A 5906-nucleotide genomic window follows, 5' to 3' on the forward strand; every position below is an offset into this window, starting at 1 on the left:
CAGTTATTTAATTTTTTTTATTTTTTAAATAATTTTTTATATGATCAATATAAAAAAAATTATTTTTACTTTAATTAACATATGTATTTCGACATATGTATGAAATTGTTTTATACTGAAATGATACCAAAATTAAATTATGAAATACAACAAAAAAAAATATTGAGTTGGACCAACTTAAAATAAGTCTCCAATTTGATATATATTAGGATGATTAAAAAATTGTAGCGACAACCTAAAGATAGTAAGTCAAAGTAAAATATGAAAAGTGTTTGCATTGGAAAGAAGTGATTTTGCGAAAGCAGCCAAATTGATGAAATCAGAATAGATTTTGGTACAAACATATATCGCTGGTGATGGTGACGTAGTGGCAGTTCTTTTAGATATTGATTTGAAAGTTAATTTTTCCGTAAAAGTAATATCTCCTAGATTCTATATAAGGACATGAATACGACACCCCCAAAATTCTGTATATTTGGATAAATATAACTGTAAAATTTTGTTGGAATTATGCTGCATACCAGAAATGACATATAGTAGAGCTACTTTTATTTAACTACATTATGGGAAGAAAGGTATTACTTCTTATCCAAAATTTGAGTTTTTTTCATTTTATTTGTTGAGAGAGAAATGTTTTCTTCGGTTAATTTTTTTGGTTGGAAGTGTTAGAAAGTTATTAATAATTTTACATGGATAATCCTTGGATTAAGAAATTTTGAGAAAATTTTAATAAGTAGTATCAGAGTCATCTATAATTAAATTATTAAAAAATTATAAATTTTTTTTATTGAATTTAAATCTTAATTTGAGTTTGTAAAATTATATTCAAATATGTGCTACTTTTAGATTGTGTAGCACGTGTTAATAAAATTCGAAGAGTACAGAAAAAATACACAAATAATACATAAAAAGCATATTTACTATAAAATTTGTTTTGTATATACTATGGTTTAATATGTAAATATGAATTCAATTTTTTTTAAAGAAGGTTCTTCGTTTGTTTATCCTTTTTTATACCCGTTTATATAGATTCATTCTTTTGGCAAAATTATTTTTTTTTGTTTTGCGTGGATTGAATTATAACGATTGATAAAAAATTTTGGTTGGCACATGAATTTGTTGCATAGTTATAATGATGTTTTTCTTTAAAGACTTAAAGGATACTATTAAGATTTTATTTCTTTTGCGATTTAAATATTTTTTAATTGTTACCTAAGGAAACTCGTAATAATTTGGATTATTATATCCACCTATTTTATAAAGATTTGGTTTTGAAATAAATTGATGGAATATTATACTTTGCCGAAATAGCCTCTTTTGTGAAAATTGATTTATTTAAAACATAAAAAATATGGTGATATGTAATTTATGCGAATATTGGTTAGTCTAAAAGAATGTTTATATTTGGCCAAATTATATACACATATTGATCGTAAATATATGTTTGGATAAATAATTAAGAATAAAGTAATGCTTATTATTTATGCTGACAATAATCCACCCAAAGGAAATTTATTGTTTGGCGAAATAATAAACATTGCACACTTTTGTTATTTTCTATTAATTATGCAGTCAATAATCGGCCCAAAGGAAGGTTATTGTTTGGCCAATTAATAGAAAATATATGCAGTAATAAATAGGTTGCGAACTTTAAGTTTCCATATGCGCATTCAGTCGGTTCAAAGAAAAGCTTAATGTGTGACAGGAATTTTGACAATATTTATTTTACTCCAATGAGAGTATCACTTACAGTTAATTTTTTGATCCAAAGATTGAAAATTAATGTTGTTCTAGATGTCTCAATATGGATTTTTTTTCCATTATTTAACTAATATTTATTGCATGTTCCTTTTTTGTTCTAATAAAAAAACTATGGCTTCAACTACCAATATTTCTTTACAAATTAGTAGTATTTCTATACTTAATGATTCAAACTTAAGGTTTGGAAGAATACTGTAAAAATTGTCCTTGGTTGTATTGATGGTTTATCAGTGGCTAAGAGAAGGGGGAGTTGAATCTTAGCCCATTTTTCGCTTTGTAACTCTTGCTGTCCTTTAGAACACTTGAGAAGATATTTTTGTTTTTGTCTCGTGCCTAGTTAGGAGACTTTTTCGCTTTGTCTCATGATCAGTTAGGAGATATTTTTCAGTTTTGTCTCCTATGCAGCAGAAACAGAAATGGAGTAGAAGAGAGAGAAAATCACACCAAGATATATCCTGGTTCAGCTGCTAAGTGCAATGCAGCCTACATCCAGTCTCCATCACAATAATGATGGAATTTTACTATAACCATCTTTGATTACAAACACCAATTCTCCCTAGGAACTACCCTTCCTATCCGGGACAAGTCCAGATTCTAAACCCAAAACTGAACTTGACTTGGTCACAGCCAAGCTTTCAACAGCTATGTGCTAACCCAACTTGTAAGGGGATTTCCACAGAATCATGAAACACAACACAGATGTACAAAGGACCTCTAAGAACATCTATGGCTTTTTCTTTTAATTTTGCACTTTCTGCCTTTTTCCGCTTTATGACTTTTTCATACAAACCTCACTGTTTGCCTTTTTCCATGAGATTCAAGACAGACAAAATTAAACAGAAAATTACAAAATAGAAAATATTGAAGGAGAAGAACTTCTGTTAGCTCGGGTAGCTATGAGAACTCTGCACTTACTCTCCTTTCCTCAAGTCCTGGCTGTTCTCACTTATTTATAAAAAGGGAAGCCTCCACGGTTGAAACCAAAAACCAAGCTAAACTTCTTCTTCTTCATGCAAGACCGGTTCGGCCAGAGAGAAAGGAGAAGTAACCGAATGCTATATCCAACATGCAATTACCTCTGGTTCTTCCTTGGTCACCAATAATCATCAATCCGAGCCTTCTATCTTGCCTTGCACTCCAAGAAGGATTCCTAGCCCTTGATACATTCTTGATGATGACAACTTCATCTGCTCCAACTTCTGCCTCCTCCATCACGTAGCCACTGTAGCTACCTTCTGTGGTGGTTGAGCAAAACCAGAGTCAAGCCATCCCTCCAAGGATCTTCTTCCTCTGACCGAGATCTTCTCTTCCATTTTTGGTATAGAGAGCTTGAGCTTACTTCCCCAAATCTTACCTTTCTTGGTGAAGATCTCAACCATAACATACTTTTTATTTTCTTTTTCTTGCCATTATTGTGATGGTCTTGTTTCTTGTTTCTCCTTCCTTTCGGTAGCTAGCCATAGCTTCCATGCTTTCTCTATGAAGTGACCGAAGTAGGAGAAGAGAGATGAGAGTGAAGAAAGAGAAACTTGAACAATAATTAATGAATGTGATAAAGTGAATTAAGTTTCCCACTTCTCTTGCTTTAGATAGCGTGTAGCATTGATGATGTCTATCAAATTAAGTGCTAAATCTCTCTCATGTTTCCAATGCAAGTTAATTGAATTTGAAATCCATCCCAAATTAAAAATGGGATCCGTTGGAAACAAAGAACTTTGCTTTCTTCCATTATTTGTTTCGGACCAAGCTTTGGTCTTTGGAAACAAAGTTTCAAATGGGCTAGTAGTAATAGTAATTCAATCTGGCCCAAATAATATAACAACAATTCAGCCACAAGGATCAAAATAATTTTGTATCAATGCTAAATGTATTTTTTTTAATACAATTGGGCTTGCAACAAATTTTTTTTCTGTTCGGCCCAATCAAAATCTGCACAGCAAAATTATTTTCATTAACATATATGAATCAGATTGATAATTTTGCAATTAATTAAACTAATAATATTTAGTCATCACTAATATTAATTTAGTGTTTTCCAAACTCATAATTTATGAATTTAGATATAGCTATTCGAGAGAGGAAACCCACTTCCACTCCAGAAAATCTTAATGAGGTTAAAATAGAGAAGTGGGAGAGATCCAATCGAATGAGTATTATGATAATGAAATGCTCAATTCCTGAGAAATTTTTGGGCTCAATTACTGAGGATAAATATGCCAAACAATTCCTGAAAGATGTTGAAAAATTCTTTGCTGAAAAGTAGAGGCAAATAGTCTTTTGAGCAAACTTGTCTCCATGAGGTATAAAGGTAAAAGGAATATAAGGGTGTACATTATGGAAATGTCTCATCTTGCTTCAAAATTGAAAGCACTAAAGTTAGAGTTGTCTAAAGATTTACTCATGCATTTCATTTTGATCTCCCTTCCTGCACACTTTGGACAATTCAAAGTGAGTTATAACACTCTGAAGGACACTTGGTTCTTAAATAAGCTTATATCTCACTATGTGCAGGAAGAAGAGAGGCTACAGCAAGATAAGACTGAAAGTGCTCACATGACTTCATCTTCTCAGTATAAAAAAAAGTGAGATACTACTGCGGATGTACCAAATATGCCACTTGGCATGTAAAGAAGGGTATAATTCTTACTTTCGTTTGTTCTGAGGCTAGTTTAAGTTATGCACCTGTTAATACTTGGTGGGTAGATTATGCTGTTTCTACTCATGTAACCGTTACTATACAGTGTTACCTATGGAGCCGACCGCCAAGTGATGCTAAAAGATACATCTATGTGGTAGGCGACAATATAGTTGTAGTAGAAGTTATATGAACCTTTAGATTATGTTCCATGAGTGAATTTTACTTGGATTTATTAGAGACATTTTATGTACCGTCATTTAGACAGAATTTAGTTTCTGTTTTTTGTTTGGACAAATCAGGTTATTTTTTGTTCGCTTGGAAAAAATAAAGTCAGTCTCTTTTATAATTCAAATAATAGTTTCTTTGGTCATTTGGTGGATAATATATATAGGCTTGATTTGAATTCCTATAATAATGAAATACTGCAAACAGGTACAAAACAAAAACTAAATGAGAATTCGGAACCATTATAACACAAACGCCTAAGTCACATCTCTAAACAGAGAATTCAGAGGCTCATGTCGGATGGAATTCTTGGATTCCTAAATTTGACGGATTTTAAAGTTTGCGTTGAGTGCATAAAGGGAAAAAGGACAAACAAAAGGAAATTAGGTGCCGAGAGAGCTAAAGATGTCTTAGAACTTATACATACATGTGGCTCATTTTCTACTGTCTCTTGGAATGGACAATGATATTTTATTATGTTCATAGATGATTACTCTTGTTATGGGTATTTATATTTAATTCATGAAAAGTCTAGAGTCTTAGATGTTTCAAGTCTTTCACAGCTGAAGTTGAACTTCAACATGGGAAGAAAATTAAAGTTATCCAATCTGATCATGGTGGTGAATACTACGGAAGATATGACGGTTCAGGTGAGCAACGTCCTGGACCTTTTGCTCTTTTCCTAGAGGAGTGTGGTATTGTTCTGCAATACACCATGTCAGAAAAACCTAGCATGAATGGTGTTACAGAGCGAAGGACCCGAACTCTTAAGGACATGGTGAGAAGTATGATTAGCCATTCTCTCTTGCCTGAATCACTCTGGAAAAAAGCCTTAAAGACCGCAGTGTACATCCTTAATAGGTGCCAAGCAAAGCAGTTAACAAAAACCTTTATGAAATTTGGATTGGGAAAATGTCCAGTATAAAACATTTGCATATTTGGGGATGTCCAGCGGAGGCGCAACCTTATAGGCTGCATGAAAGAAAATTAGACTCAAGGACAATTAGTTGCTACTTTATTGGTTACGATGAGGGTTCACAAGGGTACAAGTTTTACAATCCTGCATTAAGGTCTATTTTTGAAATGGAAAATGCAAGATTTCTTAAGGATGTTGAGTTGGGTGGGGGGAGGAAATATTAGGAATATTGCTTTTGATGAGGATTCTATAACTGATAATGATCAGGTCTTTGTATCTATTATTGTAGAACAGTTATAGTACAAGAGCACAATTAGAATCCTACTGTAGATCCAGTTACAATATAAGAGAATGATGAGAATATCG

Source organism: Arachis duranensis, chromosome 7, assembly GCF_000817695.3.
Source record: "Arachis duranensis cultivar V14167 chromosome 7, aradu.V14167.gnm2.J7QH, whole genome shotgun sequence".
NCBI lineage: Eukaryota > Viridiplantae > Streptophyta > Magnoliopsida > Fabales > Fabaceae > Arachis > Arachis duranensis.